We start from the raw sequence: 22,446 nt of genomic DNA, 5'->3' as shown, positions 1-22,446 counted from the left end.
CTTCCGTCTTTTATTTTGTGTTTTTATTATTGGACTGAGAAGCAGTTTTGCACGACTGCAAAATAATCCTTCTTATATCTTTTGTCTGATTTCTTATACTGGGCCTCAGCTCAACCTGTGACTGACTGAAGCTGTTTTAGCTCACTTCCTACTGCCTTTAAGCTAACCTTTCTAGGATTGGCTGCCCCTCCTAAACCAGATTTAAACGTGGTGCTTCCATGTAGAATATGGGCAAAACGTGCATGCGCAGTGCCTTTGTTTTCATACGCACATGGCGGAAAAAGCATGGCGGCGACGGAGAACGAGAAGGGAGAAAGCGGATCGTTGAATGAAACAGATGAACCAGAATTGGTTTGTAAAAATGGTGCAACTTCAGTGGTGTGGAAATGGTTTAGCTTTCGTCCGTCAAATACACAACAAAGCACAGTTTTTGGTAGAGCATGCTAGCGGGCCGTCGTTATTACCGTGTGTTTTGGAAAATACGGCACACTTAAAATCAATCCTGTGATTTTCTGAAAAATGGACAGAGCCCCTTATGGGTCACCAACCAGTGGAGTCGTCCCCTGCTGGTCATTAGAAAACTTCACTTTGCCAGCCCAGAAGCTGCCTCTGTGTTTTATATACAGACATATAAAGAGTCCATCTTTTCCTGTTGTTCATATTACAATAACAAGTATTGTGTGTATTAAAGCCATTAGTCTGTGCTACACAGCTCCATTATATTAAAATACATCAATCAGCCACACTATTGAACCGGGTGACAGGTTAATTCACACACACAGACACACAGTAGACTCACTCCCACATATTCTGCTCTGACGGTAGAGAAATGCATTAAAACAACAAAAGTGGATTATTATGCTACTGAAAATAGTCCCAAGCAAGAAGCACTTTTTCTAACTGAGCAGAAAACTTCAGCATTATGAATCACGTCTGAACAGCAGAGAGCGTGTCAAGGCTTTTATGCAGAAACCTTAAAGTCTTTTGTCAGGTGGCAATCAGTGTGAGTGTGTTCGTGTGTGTTCGTCAGAGGACAGATGGTAATTTAGAAGAAGAGGACGTGGCCAAATATAAAATAAAGGAAACACGAAGAGAAAAAGAGAGGGGAGAGGAGGGGGGATAGTGGGTTTTTTTCTGCATGAACGAAGGGCTACCGTGGGCCTGAGTGGGCTGGAATAAGAGATACAAAGACAAAGAAGAAGAAGAAGAAAGCAGATAAAAAGAGGATGCAGGTAGGGGAAGAAAAGAGAACGAAGGGAAGAGTGTGGGTGAAAGGAAGAAGTGAGTGCGTGACCAAATAACAGACTGCATCTTGGCAGGGGGCACACACACACACACACACACACACACACACACACACACACACACACACACACACACACACACACACACACACACACACACACACACAGAGGCGTTTTTCCATCTCTCCAGAGGACATTGCAATGACATATATTCATATCCTGCAGACTAACTTAACTTCAAACCAAGTTTTCAACTAAAGATTTAATGATAACAGAACTTTTTACACTAAAACACAGGCAACTCCTCATAATGTGTAAAAAACCAAACGCATGTACATTTAGTGTATTTAGTTGCCTGTGTCAAGCAATGTCTGTGACACCAGGCTTGTAGATCAGGGCCTTTGTATATTTTTAGTGACGATAAAAAAGCTCATTTAATTACCATAATTACTGCTAGCTGAATCTAAAATAATTAGTAACTAAAGCTTGGCCTTAAATGCAGTGGAGTAAATGCTGAGTGCCCTGCAGGTATCGCTGCTGGAAGGACAGAAGTGGCCCGCTCAAGTCAACCTCATGTTTGACCTTTTTAAACGGTTTCCTGGATGTTTCCCTGCCGCTCGCCTGTGATGTCACCTACACTGACTGACCACTGCCTGCAGCTAAAGTTTGGACAATCTGGATTTTAATCTGCCCCACACTGTGCTGAGTTTGGGTCCTCTCCTCCTGTGGTTTCTAACTTCTCTGAGTGGTGTGGGGGGATTATTCAGGCCTGGCAGAGGTATGCAGCATCGGTCTGCTCTTGTTTAGTTATTTGACTGTGGTCAGGCTGGATATTCTGGGTGCTTTAATGACGCTGGTGTTGCATGATAACCCACGGCGTATTTTTCCAAACCCTAAACAGCAAAGTAAGAGCAGAGCAAAGCCTAAATGACGGAGTACGTCAGTTTACACAGCCACGTTTAACGCAGCAGTCACAGCTGGGTGGCTGTGGTCGGGATGTGCTGCTTTGTACGTGACATGACGTACAGATTAATGTGAATCCAGGACTGAGCCACATCTCTAAAAATCCACTTTAGCTGGATTTCAAACCACTAGAATGTGGCTGAAGTTTCCATGTGGTTTTTACTAGAGATGGACCGATCCGATATTACGTATCGGTATTGGTCTGATACTGACCTAAATTACTGGATCGGATATCGGAGAGAAATAAAAAATGTAATCCGATCCATTAAATATCAAAAAAGCACCTCACAAAACACGGCGTAACTCAGCTCATAACCGTAGCACGTTGGAGCAGTGTGCTCACGTGATAGAGCAGCTGTGGCGTGCGAGACTTGTTGTCTGGTTGAGCATTTGAAGCCTCGCTACCAATCCGGCATTTCATCTCCGAGAAAGTGATCCCAGAGAGAAGTGAAGCAAGTGTATAAGTTCATCTCTGAATGTTTGTAAAGCATTCCAGCGTTAAGCTTAACAAACGATATATGGAGCGACTGCCTCTCTCTCCCTCCCTCTCCTGCTGCTACTTCAATCATGAAACTGATTAATGATCAGCTGATCGGCTTTTCTGTCGCGAGTCCGTCTCTCTTCTTTGTTTATTGCTCACTTCGTGTCAGAAAGAGGAAACCAGCGGCTGAACAACAGCAGAACGTTTAAGCTTGATAAGCTGTTGTTAGAATTTATTTAATATTACTTTCTACACCAGGATCTTTTTCTACGTAGCTGACGCTGGTAACTGTGCAGGGGCGGATCTAGCAAAGTTTAGCCAGGGGGGCCGATAGGGCATGAACAGGGAGAAGGGGGCACAAAGACATACTTTTCTTTCTTATTCTCATTTAAAATATCTAGCTTTTAATAAATAATTATCTGAATCTTACACCCAAAGTTTTAATCTAATGTAAAATGTATAGAAGTCCATTACTGTATATAGTAACTGTTAAGTCTAATATATATACCCTAGTAAGCTGTACTACTTTTTCCTTTGGGAAGATACCATCTTGCAGTCTGCAATTCTGTTGAAGAAAGATGTTGAATCTATTGAATTATTCTTGAAAAACAATTGATTTCTGTGCATTTTTTTTCACACTGCATTAAATTAAAGTTGATTATGTCGATTAAGCATCATGAGGTGGGGGGTGGTTCCCTATTTTTTTTTTTTTTTGCTGGGAGTTTGCAACCCTATTAGTTAGGTTGCTTAATATTTCCACTAAGTACTCTTTAAAATACCAGAATAGGGAGGATGGTGCAGGTTTAACTTTATTAGATTGATCAGTATTGCTGAACTATGAAATATTTTGGGTGCAGTGTATTTTTTGCATACAGGTATAACAGAATAGCTTTAGTGTTTTTTTTTTTAAACTTGAGTTTGAACTTATACAAAATGCAGAAAGATGTTAAAAAAAGTTTTATTGATTAAAAAACACACTACATCGGATTCATATCGGTATCGGCCGATATCCAAATTTATGATATCGGTATCGGACATAAAAAAGTGGTATGGTGCCATCTCTAGTTTTTACAGACATCCAGATAAAAGGAACATGACTCCAATCTGAAAAATCTGATTTGGGACAACAGAGCAAAGCGTTCTACACGAGTGGAAGCAGCAGGGCCTTAATTCAGTCATGTGTTTTTGCTGTTATACTGAAAAATCACAGCGGGCTCTTTTAATGGGACATTTAACACGATTTAGCCAAAAAAAACCCACATCAAACCCCAAAACATGGGTTTAATATTTCATTCAAATGACTTTAAGTACTTTTCACACACGCACAGCAGCCATGAACCTTCCAAACTTTACCTGACATAGAGGTGTTTGCCAAATTACAAATGTCAGGTGTCACATGTGCTAATCCAAGATCTGCAAAAGGAGCAGCTACCACTTTAATTGTTGGGAGGCTGAAGTTACCACATTTGGACAAAAAGACTGTGTAAAAGAGCGCCCAGGTCTGGAAAATCAAGCCTTACACCTGTGTTCTTTATAATGACCAGCAGGGGGTGACACCTCACCTGCCCCCCCCCCCCCAAAAAAAGACTTTGGCTGTAGGGAGAACGACTAGCTTGAAGTTACCAGCTAATACTGGTGAGGTGCTATACGAGTACAGAAGCAGCTCTGTGGGACGTGTTGGAGCAGCTTGAAAACATGAGGCTTTGAGGAAAAAACTTAACACTCAGCAAAACCTTTGCTTCCAGGTTTCACTTCCTCTCTTCCTATATCTGCGCTGTTGTGGTGGTATTATCTGAGTGGTGACAACTACCATTCAGGAGAATACTGCCTTAAGGTCCCAATTAATGGTCACCTGGGGTATAATACTATGTTTCCCAAACCAGGTGGTGTGTGGTTGCTGGAGGTTGCTGGCAGTCACCATGGGAAATTAGTTCTGAAGACGTATATATGGCACTGTAATATAAACCTTACTAACTAACAAAGCAATCAGAATAGGGCGCAGCACCCTCTTTGCAACACATAACGACCTCGAGCGACCCCCGCCCAGGAGGTTGTGGAATATGTATTTTCCCAGTCTGTAGGACTGTGTGGGTCACAAATATCCTGCATGTCTCATAATTTGGTCGATGACTGAAACTAAATGGTCAAGAGGTCCGGTGATTCCAGTTAGTGGAGGTGGAGCTTAGCAGAGAGCAACATCTGTCAATCAAAGCAGCCACGCCCCAAAAGTTACATTGTAAGCCTTAAATAAATCAGAATAGAAGACTTACAATAAAATCCTCCCACCGTGCAGATATGAAGGGGGAAACTATCGACAGAGGCCGAAGCTGTTCTGTGCATCAGTGTGCAGGCGTCTTTATTTCTATTGTAAAGACGTAATAAGCTGATCGATTTGGAGCCAGCCTCAAGTGGCCATTAGAGGAACTGCGGTTTTTAAAGTTGCTGCTCAGTCCCGGGCAGATTATGCAAAAAGTTCATGTGAGAAAGCAGATTTTGGGATCATTACCTTACATTATCAATATTTCAGTGGTGACTCTTCCCCCATGCTGCCTGCCTTCACACATCCACACACACAGGATGTGATTAACTATCCACCTGACTCTGTGTGTGTGTGAGGAGTACATAGATTATTCAGGTTATTATAAGCAAGGCATTACATCCCAAAACCCCACCCTCCCTCCCTCTCCCCGCACACACACACACACACACACACACACACACACACACACACACACACACTGTGGCCTCAGTTGGCCCTGAAGCAATATGCTGAGGCGGGGCTGCACAGATGGCGGTATGGAGCAGGGTGTGTGTGTGTGTGTGTGTGTGTGTGTGTGTGTGTGTGTGTGTGTGTGTGTGTGTGTGTGTGTGTGAGGGAGGATCTGTGCTGACTTAAAAAACATCCATAATCAATTTGGTCTTTTACCCACTGAGATCATTCAGATGGTCTCTCCTCGCTCCCCCCGCCTCTGATCGTTTATATTTCAGTGATTCAGGGACTGATGGAGGTGCTGCTCAGGAGGTGAGGCGGGCCGTCCACTAATCACAGACCGTTCGATCCCCACACGTCCAAAAGTCCCTCCTGCATGTCCGCTCACTGCTACACTCATTCTCATTCGTCAAATACTGCAGAGGCTGCAGCTTTTCTTGTGTTTTAAAATAAACACACTCTTTGTCAGCCTTTAAAATCAAAATGAAGTGAAAAATCTACAATACCAAAAAAAAAAAAAACTGAGGAAGAATCAGACTCAGAAGAAAGGAGGAGGGGGAGGAAGAGGAGGAGCCCAGTAATCACCTCAGAGAGTTGACTGGCTGGAAAATGACCAGCTAAACAAGTATCAACCAGCCCTTCAAAGACTCTGGAGGTTTGGAGGTTGACTGACACGAGAAAAGATCAGCTCAGGCTTTACTGGACAAACTGGGTCGTGATCGTGGTCTCGCCTGCACTCACTGTCAGACCGAACCAGCGTCACAGCCTCTCTGCTTTTTCTCTGTCACGTAACTCTGACCTTTATCAGAGAAGTCTTTCAAAATAAAACAATTCAACTCATGATCGTGACATTTTCTGGTAGACAGTTATTTTACAGACACATATTTATAACATCCTGAATATCCACTTGTTTTTATTTGTTTATCACTGCAAAAAAAAACATTTTATAATTCATGCCTTAAAGGTTTCTGTTACACTCAGCTGTAATCATCCGATTTAGTTCAACACATAAAAAAGAAAACTCCAACTGTCTGTTTCATCTCCCGTGTGTTTCTGTTCTTGTAGTTTTTATTTTGTTTTCAGCTTTACTTGGTTTTCACGGATCACCGGTCCTGTCACTTTGAGTTCAGATTAAATGGTTCACTATGACTCCTGAGATGAATCTGAGTTTCATATAAGGTCGGGAGGAAAATGATCTAATCAAAGACAAAAATCTAGCCTCAGATTCATGTGCTGCACTTCTTTACGCTTTTAAAATCACACGGTGTAACAGAGCAGAAGAGAATCAATCTCAAGCCTTTTGCTTTGTAAAGCAAAGGACCAAACCACACAGCGACACATTAATGACTAACCTGGTGTTGTGGATAGATGATCTAAGATGTTCTCTTGACTGCTGTTTGGTCCATTTTCAGTCTGTTTTTACTCCCATATGACGGCATTTTTCTGCACATCGGGGACCCTCAAAAATGAACTTTCACTTTTAGTGTTTGTTTAACTTAAGGAAAGGCCTGTGTGGACCTGGAAATTAATGACAGCAGACCTACCAAAAGAAAACAAAGGTGAACATTTTCATGATATAACAGTAAAAATAATAAGTCTGATATGCCAGAAGTTTCTGATTTTCTGAATACAGTATACTTTTTAACTCCTCAGAAAAAAACATCACTTTGTGTTTTTTCTGCACTGATATATGTCTGCATTTTTCTTACTATTTTAGTTTAACAAAAATGAAAGTAATTGGTATAAAAGAATAAAAACTTGGGCTTTCTGTAACAGTCAGTAACATAGTAACAGTCTGAGCTCGTGTTTGTACACTGAAATAAAAGTTATCTCAAGGCTCTGAGTCAAACTGAGGGTTTCTGTATGTGTGTGTGTGTGTGTGTGTGTGTGTGTGTGTGTGTGTGTGTGTGTGTGTGTGTGTGTGTGTGTGTGTGTGACTTTATTGGGTTTTGTAGGGTGTGTTTTGGCATGCCACATAAAGCGTCTTTGGAGTCCTTGTTGTTGGGGATTATTCTTTAGCTGAATGTCCTCGATCGTTAGCCACACACACACACACACACACACACACACACACACACACACACACACACACACACACACAGCTCTACATAATCAATACTGACATGGATTACAAGGTCACATTAAGACCCCCAGCAGGGAGACCTGCTATCTCTGACCTTAACACCACACATGTAAATAAACTGTGGAAGGAAAGCTGAACGAGACTGAACTTGAGGATTTTGGTTTCTGTGGTTCCACTTTCTCCCCTGTGTGTTTCCTCTCGCTCTGCAGCACCTCTGCTTCAGTAAAACTGACATTAGTAGATGAATCAATACCATTCGACACGTAGAAGAGGAGGTTTGATGACAGTGTTCAAAGTTTTTGGGAGGTTCACTGTTTGTTTAATAAAGAATCTCCAGCTCATGTACCTGTTAGAGCTGCAGGCAGGTCACAGCAACAGTATTAAAACAATATCATTGAAATCTGCACTCCTGTTTCTCACTAACTGGAAACAGCAGAGAAACAAACATTATTTAAACTGTTGATTTTGACTCACACAAAGGTGTTTTGACCAGGTGTTTCAATCAGCTGTCTGATCTTGAATAACCTCAACCATTTATTTTTACTGGATTATATGTTGTATATATAAATATATTCTGGTAATATTGCTGCACAGCCTTCATACTGGCTTCACATAAAGACCTCAGCAAACCAAGCTGCCAGCTATTTAGTCAGATTAAAATAATCAAGATTTAATCTTTTGTGGTCACGCTTTGAGTTTGACACGAGTCCAAAACGGTTGTTAAAGTGTAAACTGTAGGAAAATATATGTGTTCCCGTCTTTGTTCTGCAGATACCTGTAGCTGTGAGTCACCGTCTGATGGATCAACCGTCTGAGGTCAGTTTGGTTTTATGGGAAAAGTGGGCGGCTGGAGGAGGAACAAACAGGAAGTAACTACCACACCGTCAGAGGCCTTAAAGATAAAGCTAAGAAACAGGAGTCTGCAGCCATGGATTTGAGAAAAATGCACTTTTTAGTCTTCGTTGGCGCTGGCTGTGAATGCATTACCAGCAATCAATACTGATGAAGCAGTATTGATTGCTGTCACAGAAGAACGTGGAGGTAAAATCGGTTTACAGTTAACACAAAGCAGAAGAAAGAGGATGAGGAGCACGACAGAAGTCCGACTCCGTCTGACATCATAGCAGAGGTGTGAATCAGAGAGGCCGTCGCTGGTCAGTGTCGACTCACCGGCTGCGACTGAATGGCCGTTCAAAGCAAACTCTGTGAGCTTTACAAGCTGGAAGAGCTGGAAAACTACAAGACACGAGGGAAGAGACGGGACAGAGGGACATGTGCGTGAATGTGACTGACTGATGACGGCGGTGATGCTGGCCGGTGAGTTGCTTAATGAGAAATCTGAACTGTCTGGGTCTGAACTCCTCAAATATGATTTGTGAAGGAGGTAACTTTGCAATCAGAGTAGCTCCAGCAGAGCGAGAGCCTTTCAGGTCAGTGTCAGTCCCAATGAAACTTTCATTCACATCATATCAATAATTTAACCTTGTGCAGATACTTCAGCATTAGGTTACAGCGCATCAGATACATGCTTCAGTTACATCTCTTTCTTTCAGCTGTGACTATTTGCCAAGCATTTTGAGATGAATAAATACCCGAGTGTTTAATCATCTGCCTCAGCAGTGAGCTGCACATCCTGTGGTAGAACTCTTTGACTGCCTCGGCGAGCAGCAGAGAAAACGCGTCAGCCAAGAGTTCGTCCACGGCAACATGAACATATTATTTATAATTGTCACCAGTGGTATTGTTTTCATTTTTTTAAAAACTGGTGTTGGTGTCAAAAGGGTGGAACCAGCAGTCTACCATTAAATCTTTGGGCCCAAAGTCAAACACACTGACACCAGTGGAGACAAACTGAACTACGATTGGCGGACGCAGCCCACAGATCCTGCCTGCTGTGATTTTCCTCCAATGGAAATGACCACAACTTCTGTTAGCAGCACTGCGTAATAATCAGTTCTGATTCATGTAGAAATGCAGGCTGACTCTGTGCACAGCACCACGTTGGCGGAAATGAAATAGAAGATGTGAAGTGACACAGCTGACTAATAATACAGCAACAGAATGAGGAGAGAGGAAGAAGAGGGCAACGACCGGGCTGAAGCTCCGAGAGCCAAAGTGAAGACAGCCTCAAAACGCTGGCGTAAAGCATCGGATGCATTCCCAGGGTGCACTGCAGCACCTTCAGTGGAAAGTCCATCCTCTAATGACGAGGCTTAATGCACACACACTATAAATTCAGTCAATACCTCAGATACACACTGCACCTTTTACTGTACCGTGACTGATATTAGTGCACACACTGGAAAACATGATGTGAGGCATGAACATGATGGATACATCACACACACACACACACACACACACACACACACACACACACACACACACACACACACACACACACACACACACACACACCCTGCAGTGGAGATAAATCAGTCGTGACGTCCAGTAGATTAGAGTCCAAAGAAGGCAGCTTCTGCTGGTCAATACAAAGCTGTGTGTGTGTGTGTGTGTGTGCGTGTGTGTGTGTGTGTGTTTCACAGTGGGTGGAGAGTGTATTCATTCCTATTTATAAACAGACAGCAAATGTTTTCTCTCCATTCTCTTACTGTTTGCTTTTTTCACAGAATAAACTCAATGACACAGCGAGTCGTCTCCCTCTATGTCCCTCGCAGGCTCTCTTACTTTGCAGCTCACATCTTTCTCTGCTTCGCACAGCTTCATCAAACATGTCAACACCACAAACAAAAAATCCCAGTAAAGGTTCACTCTGACTTTCAAGTCAAAAAACGTTATTAAAGTGTCAGGAAACTGTGGACAAACAGAATCATGCTGTAAAGTGTATTTTATTTATACGGGACACTAAGATCATTTTTTTAGTTATAACTGTTGTTGCAGATTATAGTATGTCTGTAAACTTTAATTTTCACTTTAATACTGTAATTTTACAGGATCAAACGTGAAAGAATAGCAGAAGCATGGACGACAGCCTCAGTTTCTCCCTCTTTGTCACGCTTTTCTTGTCTACTTTTCCTCACTTCAGTCGTCGCTGCGTTAAATCTGCCTGGAAAGTTTTCTGCTTGAAGCTACTTATCATGTGAATGTGTGTGTGTGTGTGTGTGTGTGAGCGTGTTTTCATATCTTTGTAGGGACCAAAATCCTGGTCCCCACAAGTTTGAAGGCATTTTTGAGACTCAAAACGTGCTTTTAGTGTCAGGGTTATGGTTAAGGGTAAGGGTTAGGGAACGAATTGTGTTAATTAGATGTCCCCAAGACATGAATACCTGACATGTGTGTGTGTGTGTGTGTGTGTGTGTGTGTGTGTGTGTGTGTGTGTGTGTGTGTGTGTGTGTGTAAGACAGAAGAAATCATTGTGAAGAAAGATTTTTAAAAGGACTGGATGAAAAGAAGATTGAGGGAGGAATGTGTCCAGCCTGAAGGATCCAACAAAGAGCATGAAAAGAGAGGAGCAAGACAAAAAAAGGAGTACAAAACAGGGAGGGGGGGGAGTAAGAGAGACACTACAGAGGGGGAAGGGGGAAGTGGGGGTCAGAGGAAAATAAAGAGGGGAGGATCAAACAGGAGAGAGATCCGAGCAGAAAACTGGGAGAATTTACACAAAACCATTTCTCACTGGAAAAACTCGGAGAGTTTACGCTCTGCTCCCTCACGGTGTGATGAACTGCTTTCGCCCTCTTCATCTTTCCACTGCTATCGGCTTTCTTCTTCTACCATCCATCACCCTGTTTTCATCTTATTTTTTTCATCTGAAACAAGAAATTAATGAAGTGCTGCCAGAAATGTAACGAGCCCTTTCCCCAAACATGAATTTTGGTCACATTTGAAACATATTTCTCTTGATTTGCTGCTTTGTTTGGTTTTAAAAAATGTAAACCAATCTAATGTCTGGGTTTTGGACACCACCTCGCCACCACATTTAGACCAAATTCTGACACATTACTAAACAATTAAGTTAAGCCGGTCTTCACTGATCCTCACAAGGAAATTCATTCAGTACATTTAATCCTCCCTCAGTCTGAGGAGCAGCGGGAGGCCACAGAGGAGCGTACGGGGTTAAACTCCAGCGCTAAGTGAATGCCTTTGTGATGGGAGAATCAAACCTAGCTTTGTTTTAGCACGCATTTAATGGCGGGAAAAATAACCTCTCAAAGGAAACCTGTGCATGAATGGTGCTCCTTTGACCGGATTTAATCCCAGGACTTTTTCACTGAGTCACCACACTGAGGGACCAATCCAGGAAAAGTACGGCTGCAGCCCTTCAGTCAGTGTCCAAACCAAGTTGAGACCTTATTATGTCAGCGATATGTTCACAAAGAGCAATGAGCATCACTCAGCCCAAAGCAGGACTCTACAAGACTAGCTTTGCATAATCAACAGTTCAAAATAAACCCCATTTATTTCATTCTGCGCCTTGATGCAGCTGCTTAGTTCAGTTGTTTTAGCTCCTCCCCCTTTAAGTTTAGCTGCCCCTCAAAAATAAAAACCAAATTAGGGATGTCCGCTCTCACTGACGTCATACAGATCCAAACAGAGCAGCCAAATGTACGTTTACAGGAACATCTGCCACTCCAACAGTACAAATGTGACAGAAAATAGAGAAAACACAGCAGGTCCCGTTTAAAACAAGACAACACTAAAATACCCAGGAGCCCTGCACTTCACAGAGTACAGTTCGTATCAGGACAGATTCAGGAAGATTTTACTCTGTTACCCTTTCAGCCACCCCTTTTTTGTAAGCCTATAGTTCAAATACTCACACAGAGCTTGAACACACACACAGAATGATGCAGTGCATAAAAAATGCATGGCAAACCCGCCGACTCGCTCTCATCAGCGCAGTAGCCCCACCCTATTACCATCCCCCCTTTTCTCCACCTAAACACAGCACACACACAGGTGTGCTGATGGGGGGCAGGGGGTCTGTCTCCATCCCTGACATACCAGCTGTGTAACTCCGCCCCTGCCAATGCAATAAATAATGAAGGGTGCAGTGCACGCTGGGAGCCGTCAGACCAGAAATGCAGAATCCCGTTACAGCCAACTCACATAATGTGAAGTCCTCTGGTTTCCCTCAGTGAACCACAACTGCAAACACTGATGCACTGCTCAAACATCTTCTTTGTGAAAAATGACCTACCTCATGAACATCGTGCCTGCAGGCTAACCTGCACCAGAATGGGAGTTACTACGGAAACAGTTTCTGTTTCAAATGATAATGTCCGGCTTTATGTTTGAATTTAGCCAGAAGTGCTGCAGAGGTGGACCGACACCCGACCTGGACGGCCCCTGGTGTGCTCTCACTCGCTCTCTCTCAGCTGCTGCTGTCTCACTAGTATACACAGGCAGGCTTCAAACATGTGACCCTAAAGGTATGCAAACAGGTAGCGCTGGCTAAAGATGCAGAACTGCATCCACTCAGGGAACAGAAGACACGGTAGTGCTAACTCTCACATATCAGATGGAGTGGGGCTCGGGTGGAGCGAAGGGAGCAGATAGATTAAATAAATCGACCTGACTCAGAGTAAAAACCTCTGACAGCTGTTTGGAGCTCAGGACTCCTGAACATGTGAAACTAATGATTTAACATGCGACAGCTCACCTGTCTCAGCTGTGGAAAGCAGACTGTGACTTTCTATTAACACCCGACTGATTCTCTCTCTCAGCTTCAGGAATAATTGATCGAATAATTGACGGAGCCACTGCTGCTGTGTCACGTGCAAACTCGCTCGATCTGGAGACGCGTATGGATCCCGAGAAGCTGCAGGGATTTAATAATTTCAAAAAGCTGGATCCAAGAAACGGCTTCTGCTCCTGTTAACACTTCTTCATGCCAGGGTTAGGCTCCATTCACCGCCACTGATAACCTCTTGCACACAGATCCGTGCTCTAAGCGCTGTATCCGTGTATCCCGAATTATCCAAAGAGTCGCATATATGCCTCCACCTGCTTGCTTAAATTTCACATTCTTACTCTTTACTGCATCTTCACAGTGAGCTGAAATGGTGAAACAAAAGCTATGACAGCAGGTAATTCATTCAGCATCCGACACAAGTGTGTGTGTGTGTGCACAGAGATTAGCTGCACACACTCCCTGAGTCTGGTTGTGTGTTCTCTGTTTGCTCCGTCAGTAGGAATTGTGTTTAGGGTGTGGACCGTGTGCGAGGCTGTGTTTCACAGACAATCTGGCAGCCTGGTTAATGGAAAAGCATACAAAACTTACAGATGCTTCTACTCTAGTGATTCATAATAAAGTGTAAGAGTCACACACGTTATCGGGAAAAACAGCAAACCAGGATACCACCTGGGGAAACAGGAATGTCGGCAGTAATTCTAATTGGTGCTGAAACATGGAAAAACCTGATGTTAAGACTGAAAAAAATCTGTTTCAATCTCTACCTTGAAAAGCATTTACACGGCCAAATCACAACAGCAATCACCTCAAAGTTCTTTATGAGAGTCTACAACGGCACAGAGAAAACCACAACAATCAAACACCTCTGTGTGCAAACACTTGGTGACAGTGGGAAGTAAAAACTCCCTTTTAACAGGAAGAAACGTCTCTGAGAATATATCTGTGGCCCAAGGTGACAACAGTAAAATGAGCTGCTTGTGTCTAAAATATGAACGCTGTAGTGATTTAAAGAACAAAGATTGGACACAAGAGGAGAGAAAGCTGCTAAAACAGAGAGAGTGATGCTTTAGAAGCGAAAACTGCAGCCACATCACTGCTGGAGGAAAAGGACAAAACACATCTGAGCCAAGAACAGGATGATATGAGACCTACAGTCAAATATGCTTCCTCGAGTGCGTAAATCCATCCTGTTGTGAAGCATTAAAGGGGTGGAAATCCATCCAATCCCCGCTTAAAATCAACCAGGAATTACTAATATCTATGAGGAGAACTGATAATCACACTGGCATCAATAAAATCCTACCAGCAGAGTTCAAACCAGCCACGCTTACCTGTTAACGTGATGTGTGGCTCGCTCCTGTCACAGAAAGGCAGAGACTCCTGCAGCCTGCACACAAACAGAGAGAGCGCCGTTAACGCTGGCCATCACACGTCGTCCTTTTAAATGAGCCACAACTTATTAACTGTCATTTCACTCATCCCACCTGCTCAGAATGCAGAGTTAAATCTGTCAATGACCGCCACGCAGCTCATAATCCTCTTACTAACAACGCTGTCAGACTTTGACAGAGCTCATCATCAGGGTGCAAAAGGCCAGCAGCGGCAGTACTTCTGGCTTATTAGTGTTTTATGACGCTAAATTCAATCTCATCTCCACAGTCCTGAAGTCAACAGAGCGGAAAGAGAAGGAAATGACTGCGACAGCACTTTAATGCCACCAAGGAACATGAATGACGTGAAACGAGACGAAATTAGAGCAAAAGATTTTCAGCAGTTTGGTGGGAAATGATGAGCAATCTGTTGAAAAGCAGAAGAACCTTGAGTTTATGAAGAAGTGTAACGATGTAGTTCAATATTAACTGTGTTTTCAGCCCTTTCACTTTACACCAGAAAAGCCTTCAGACCTTAAATGTGGGAATATTCCAGACGAGTATGCGTCTAAGTGTTTGTGCTCATTTTCAGCTCCATATTTGTATTCTTGGGACTCCATCTGAGAAGATTTCTTGTATCTTATTCTGGGCCTTGGTTCAGCCCCTCAGTTCAGACTTTGCAGTACTGTGGCAGAGTTTACAGTGATGCCCTGACTGTTACTGGGATACATCAAAGATAGCAGACATCAGGTTATACTGGGCGCTGCTCATTAGATTCACTGCATTCTTCCTTTTATTCTGGCTTTATAGTGTCTAAGGTTGGAAATCAGCCTATATCTCATGAAACACTGAATCCAGTTGGCAGCACAGGTCAGCTGATCGCAGCCGGAAGATCAAAAAGGATAATGTGATTTATTTCTAGTAATTTTTCCCCCATGCTGCACCGCTACACCTGCCAAACTTTAACCCCCCCTCAGACGTGTCATTGCCCCATGCCAGGGGTTAACGTGGGTCAGAACGGCCACTGGGCTTGCACTAAGTTGACATAAGCCATGCACAGGTGTGGACAGGTGCTTCTCTTTCCTTTTGCTCCATCTTTCAGCAGATGGAGTCCACATGGCATCACACAAACACACAGTGCAGGCTTTTAGAGAACAGGACGCCATTTGTGTGCACGCAGGAAGGACAAACAAAAGGAGGTCAGCCCTGCAGCTGTTCACACATTCACACCTTACTGTGAGAAAACACACACAGGCCTGCACACACACACACACACACACACACACACACACACACACACACACACACACACACACACACACACACACACACACACACAGTGTAATGGAATGGCAGCAGTCAGAAGGTCACACCCATGCAGCTCTAGATTACAGTTTATTAAGCTGTTTCTAATCTCTGATTAATGCAACATGCAGCCACCTGCATACGTGGCTGTGCCACCTGGACGGCGTAAGCTGTTGCTAATCATGCACGTACATCCCCTCACTAAGCTACAGGTACAGGTGAGCTGGAGTTTGCTCACACTAACATGCAGCTTATTGTCCGATGGTTTTATCTGGGCTCACTTATAGCAGCAGGTTCAAACCAGGTGACTGACCAGAGAGCTGGAGGGACATAAAACAGAGGACATGCAGTGGCCTGGTGTGAATTTGAGCAGCAGTAATATAAAAGCAGGAAAGAGCTGACTGAAAGCCACTCATCAGGTTTGTTTATATAGACCATTTTCATTTTCTCTAATCACACTATAGCACGTCGGTGTCCAGTGTATCCCAGTACATCCTCTGATTGGTGTATTCAGGGAGGATTCATCCACAGACTCAGCACCCTAGATTGTGTATTTGTAACCTGGATCACAGGTTGATGTGTTCCAAATGAACATATTAGACCAAAAAATTGGATGGCAGCAAATCATTGGCTGCCCAGTGATTGCACTGAATATTTTCTACTTTCAGAGACTGACCACAAGTAGTTGCAGTGACCAGCGACCTCCAGTATCAAGCGCAAGGTGACTGCACAGGTGACTCGGCATGAGGCGAGCTGTCTCCAAACACTCACAGCCTGACTCAGACTGGCTGTAATCACAGGTTTACAAACTGCCATGTCATTTATAAATGCACAATCCCAACACGTTACAACCCGAATCAGCTGATGAGCCCAACTCGTCTGTGACACGTCTCTTTGAAATAGGAGGCTTGACTCAAACGGTTGTTGTTCTCGTTATGTTCCTAGGTAAGAGCAAAGCTCTCATCTCTCATGTCCCTATATAATTTTTCAAAACTGTCGTCCTGCGGGCACTATGTCACTATTTGTGGAGGAATTTCTGTTCAATACCTCTGAGTCTAGCCCGATAAATTAACTTTTGCTGTTCATTCACGGCTGAAGCAACAACAACACGAAGCTCAGCCTGAAAATCCACCGAGTTGCTCTCTAAACTTCTGCCCGTCTGTCCGCGTCCGTCAGATGAAACAAACACATACGAGTCAGATGACTCGTGCATGAAATGTGTTTGGCAGAAAAATGTGAGAGTAGTTCTGTTTCGTGGCCGCACGCCTAATTATTCCCGCTGAGCATGATGACATGTGCTGACAGACAGCTAATGGAGATGCTCACAGGAAAATATGTCAGAACTTCAGGCTAGCTTCACCAGGGTTAATTTTTTCTTTATCTTTAGTTTAGTTTAGTTTTAGTCTTTTAATTATTATTATACGGGGATTAGTTGTCAGAAGACGATGATAGACATTACAATACAAAAACACTTTGTGAAGGCAGTCGTGCAGGAATAATTCACTTTTTTAGTCCAGCTTTTTTCCTTCTACAGTTTACTAAAATATGTTACTTTAGCTGACTGTAATAAAAGCCATAAAAAACAGCATTCATTCACCCAAAGAAACTTTAAACTGCTCTAGGTTAATATTCATGTCTAACCTCAGAATTTACCACCTAATGGGCAGTTTTTCCCACATCTTTATTATAAAAGAAACACAAAGGTAATGCATGCTTCTGAATAGGGCTGCCACGATTACGTCGACGACTGATTTAATAGTTGACGTGTCGTTTGAAGCTTTGTAAGATCCTGAAAGACGCAGGAATAAGTAGTAGGATTTGAGAATGTAATAACGGACTGAAACAGAAGAGGGCAGCGCTGCATGCACAAGGATGCCAGCTGCCGTTAAACCCCGAAGAAGAAGAAGCTGTGTCCGGTATCGTAGCTGTGTCCAAATTCGAGGACTCCAACAAACGCGGCCAACAATGTGTCCACCTTTTCCCCAGATTTGAAGGACGGGTCGGGTGTATCCTTCGTGGCCCAACCTATCCCAGAATTCATAGCGCAGCCCAGCCCATTCCAGTTTCCAACAATGGCGGAAGCTACTTAGTTTTAATATTACTCTTTCTGGGTCACAAAATAAACTTTTAAGATATTTTCACTCAAGAGCATAGCTGTGTAAACTTGAAATATGTGCTTGATTTATCAAGACATCACATATTTGTAAAAGTGCTCCAACGTTTTCAGAGATGAGCTGACCGGGAGTTCAAGGCTCACTAGAGCCGGCAAGAACATCGGACTCCCGGCACATCATTTTCAGATCCCCGCAGCCTTTCGCTACTCAGGTTAAACGTGATATATAAGCCACTTAGATAACTTAAAAATGTTAATTTGGCTTTTTTCAGTATTTTATTTGTTCCTGAGTAAATCGGTTTGGCTAAGATTGTCTTTATGTTTTAGTTAGCACATACCGTAAACACTTCAAGCTGTAAGCTAATGATAGTTATATAAGAGCAGATGCATGCTGGTGCTATAAGCTGTACGTTTTACGTCCAGTGGATGCATGATCTGATTAGTCGACTAATCGCAAAAATAATCGGTGACTAGTCGACTATCAAAATAGTCATTTGTAGCAGCCCTATTTCTGAATGTGGTACTCAAATACGAACGGCTTTGTGAAAGCAAGACAGCGACGTGATCATTACTGGTAAAAACCAGATCTTTATAAACTAAAACAGAAGTGCTGCTCATTAAAAAAACATACAATGTTCAGCTTCAGATATTAAGGCATTTAACTGTCACTGTAATTGCTGCTTTAACAGCATATACTTTAAACTTTTCATTTAGCATCTGGTGAAGAGCCTGTGCTTAGTCTTATCAGGATTTAATAAACACTTAAGTCTAATCTGTACCTGTAGATTCTGAGTTAGTGCACTTCTAAGTATAAAACTGTGACTTCAGCATAGCAATGCACAGGTCTCAGTGGTCCCAGGTCATGTGCTCGGTGAATAGCACAGGGCTAAGTACTGACCCCTGTGGAATACCTTTCGTTTATAAAATTGTCAGAGAGTAACTGAAATAAGCACAGACTTCTGTTAGGAAGGTAAAGTGAATGCTTTGCCCTCATAACACATGTGCTTTTTCCACTCCCAATGGCAAATTAATCACCAAGAAAAATCCTAGAAATTGGAAAAGTGAAAATCTAATGACAGCACTGAAATTTACAGCTCTAACCAGGAAATTTAAGAGCCCACTTGTGATAAGCTGGGAGTGACAGACCCGTCTCACTATTTCCTAAATCTTGTGCCTCACCAAAGGAAGCCTTCTGTGTATGTGGGAAAGAAAACAGGCTGGAGGGAAAGAGATAGGGTGCATGTGGAGGGCAAGCTGACACACTTGACTGGCCATATTTAAAATTTGTAGAGTGTGTTGGCGAGAGAAGAGGGTGTTGTTCCTGCGTTTCTGTTGAAACGGAGGTGAGAACTCAGTTTGAAACGTCCCCCTGGGGAAGGGACAAGATGGGTGAGAGGGAGAGAAAATGAGTGAGCTGGCTCTTGGCCTGAGAGCGATAAGAAGAAATAAACCAGGACAGAGAGTAAATAAGACTCAGTAACAGGCACAGATAAAGCATAAAAACAGCCTCCCTGACCGCAGGCAGCACGGGGAGCTTTCTTAATTTCATACTTACAGCTAATAAGTGATATTCTCCCAAGAATATTGGATAATATTCTGGAAAAAAATGTCTCCTGTACCCAAAGTGCCAATTGGTGCCATGAGCGTATGAGCCAATCATGCTGAGGCATGTGTGCGGTGGAGGTTTTTATAATTTCAGTTGCTCGTTGGTAGAAAAACCCACTTGTTATAAAGATGTAGCTAATGTACTGAGCGTGAAAGTGAAGCTGTGGGACTGCTGGCTGAGCTGTGGGTATGATGGAGAGACTAAGAACATGAGTGCAAGCTGTAGAGCGTCCTCTGAACGGTGGCTTGTCTCAGACACTCAGGTGGGGAGCTATAGGAGACCCCGGAGCAGAGTCAGGACACACTGGAGAGATTTTGTCTCTTAGGTGGATCGGGAACCCCTCATATCTCCCAGGAGACATCCCCAATGAGATCCCTGAACCAACTGAGCTGCCTCGTCTGAACGTGGAGGAGCAGCAGCTCAAATAACTGAGCTCCTCACCGTATCTCTGAGCCCAGACACTCTTAACAAGAAGCTCACATCCACCACTTTTTTCCGGTCACTACCCACAGCTCGTGGATCTATGTGAGGGTAGAGCCACAGAGGTTTAAAAGTTCACGTATCCTTACATGATATTCTCTGTAGAAATTAAAGATGAAACTTCTCCTGCTCTCATTTGAAATAAGCTCTTATTGTGCTTTAAATGTGAAAACAAGGAGAACATCCCTCAGGCAAAAATAGCAGAGAAGATATAACTACAGGATGAGAGCAAGAAAGAAACTTCCTCTATTTGACAGGAGGAGAGATGGAGGGGTATTTATAGCTAATAACATTATAGTTGCTTCACTGGTTACTTCAGATAGACTGAAGGAGAGGAGAGAATGAGGGAAAAAGAGGGTGAAGAGGACGAAAGGAATACACGAGGACATGGTGTACAGAGAAAAGCGTGAAGAAAGAGAAAAAATGAAGATGCAGAGGAGATAAATAAAAGCTGAAGAAGATATGAAGAGTATGGGAGAAGGAAAGAGCTGGTGGGAGAGGACTTTGTGTATTTGGAACAGTTTTGGCTGGGTGGTATCTGCAGGAATGATATCATGATGACGGCATTTTGAAATATCAAGACGATTTCATGATTGGAACTCCCCCTGCTTCCAACTCAGGAACAGTTTGCTGTTAAAGTCTCTGCAGAGGCTGACCGACGTCTGCAAACATCCACCGTGCTGCAACGGGCGAACATTTCCAGTACCGATTGCAGATTATTCCGTCTATAAAATGTCATAAAACACTTCTCCGAGCTCAGTGTTTTATCTTCCGGCTGCCTACTGCGTCAAACTAAACGATAAAACGTGGAGAGCGAGTTTAATAATATTTGTTCAATTTTATCGCACGTTAAGGACGCGGTAAACCCAAAAAGTTGGCAGAACCTGTGATAAAACATCAAGGAAACTGACTGTCAGTCATTTTAAGCTTTTAATAATTTTAAGTAAAGAAAATACTGGAAACATACAAAGAAAAGCTGTTGGTGTAGCAGGTTCGAAAAACCTCCAACCTGCTGTAGCGTTACTCTCCTCCATGCTACGTTAGCCTCCCGCTAACAGAGAACATCATAAAACAGATCAGCACATGGATCAGGAGACATGATGTCACATCTGTGTCTTTGGTCTTGGTGTCTTTAGATTAATTTATTAATATTAGTTTTAAGAGATGAGGTCAAATCATTTTCTTTGACTAAATTATTTTTATTATTAAAAATTCTTGGACATGCTTTGACTGTGGACTTATGGACCCCTGTAGGTGTAACACCTTTATTCAGTTGTAAGTGTGAACTGAGCCTGAAGTTTATACAGGGAGTGCAGAATTATTAGGCAAGTTGTATTTTTGAGGAATAATTTTATTATTGAACAACAACCATGTTCTCAATGAACCCAAAAAACTCATTAATATCAAAGCTGAATGTTTTTGGAAGTAGTTTTTAGTTTGTTTTTAGTTTTAGCTATTTTAGGGGGATATCTGTGTGTGCAGGTGACTATTACTGTGCATAATTATTAGGCAACTTAACAAAAAACAAATATATACCCATTTCAATTATTTATTTTTACCAGTGAAACCAATATAACATCTCCACATTCACAAATATACATTTCTGACATTCAAAAACAAAACAAAAACAAATCAGCGACCAATATAGCCACCTTTCTTTGCAAGGACACTCAAAAGCCTGCCATCCATGGATTCTGTCAGTGTTTTGATCTGTTCACCATCAACATTGCGTGCAGCAGCAACCACAGCCTCCCAGACACTGTTCAGAGAGGTGTACTGTTTTCCCTCCTTGTAAATCTCACATTTGATGATGGACCACAGGTTCTCAATGGGGTTCAGATCAGGTGAACAAGGTGGCCATGTCATTAGTTTTTCTTCTTTTATACCCTTTCTTGCCAGCCACGCTGTGGAGTACTTGGACGCGTGTGATGGAGCATTGTCCTGCATGAAGATCATGTTTTTCTTGAAGGATGCAGACTTCTTCCTGTACCACTGCTTGAAGAAGGTGTCTTCCAGAAACTGGCAGTAGGACTGGGAGTTGAGCTTGACTCCATCCTCAACCCGAAAAGGCCCCACAAGCTCATCTTTGATGATACCAGCCCAAACCAGTACTCCACCTCCACCTTGCTGGCGTCTGAGTCGGACTGGAGCTCTCTGCCCTTTACCAATCCAGCCACGGGCCCATCCATCTGGCCCATCAAGACTCACTCTCATTTCATCAGTCCATAAAACCTTAGAAAAACCAGTCTTGAGATATTTCTTGGCCCAGTCTTGACGTTTCAGCTTGTGTGTCTTGTTCGGTGGTGGTCGTCTTTCAGCCTTTCTTACCTTGGCCATGTCTCTGAGTATTGCACACCTTGTGCTTTTGGGCACTCCAGTGATGTTGCAGCTCTGAAATATGGCCAAACTGGTGGCAAGTGGCATCTTGGCAGCTG

The 22,446-nt window shown here is 43.0% G+C and overlaps 1 protein-coding gene across 4 annotated transcripts in view; it reads right to left on the bottom strand.

Annotated features, from left to right (window-relative positions):
* pak1 (p21 protein (Cdc42/Rac)-activated kinase 1) overlaps positions 1–22,446 on the bottom strand; it is a 78,162-nt gene that overhangs the window by 38,960 nt on the left and 16,756 nt on the right. For 2 of the 4 annotated variants that reach the window (XM_004575507.2, XM_004575508.2), the window contains exon 2: positions 14,469–14,524. The exons of 1 other annotated variant lie outside the window; for it this stretch is intronic. The gene's annotated coding sequence lies outside the window, so the exon portion shown is untranslated. Of the gene's footprint in view, positions 1–6,750; positions 6,773–14,468; positions 14,525–22,446 lie in introns of those variants that run through there. One more of the 4 variants, XM_076873451.1, reaches the window with a different exon arrangement.

Source organism: Maylandia zebra, linkage group LG14, assembly GCF_041146795.1.
Source record: "Maylandia zebra isolate NMK-2024a linkage group LG14, Mzebra_GT3a, whole genome shotgun sequence".
NCBI lineage: Eukaryota > Metazoa > Chordata > Actinopteri > Cichliformes > Cichlidae > Maylandia > Maylandia zebra.
This window is presented reverse-complemented; position numbering and strand designations above follow the sequence as displayed.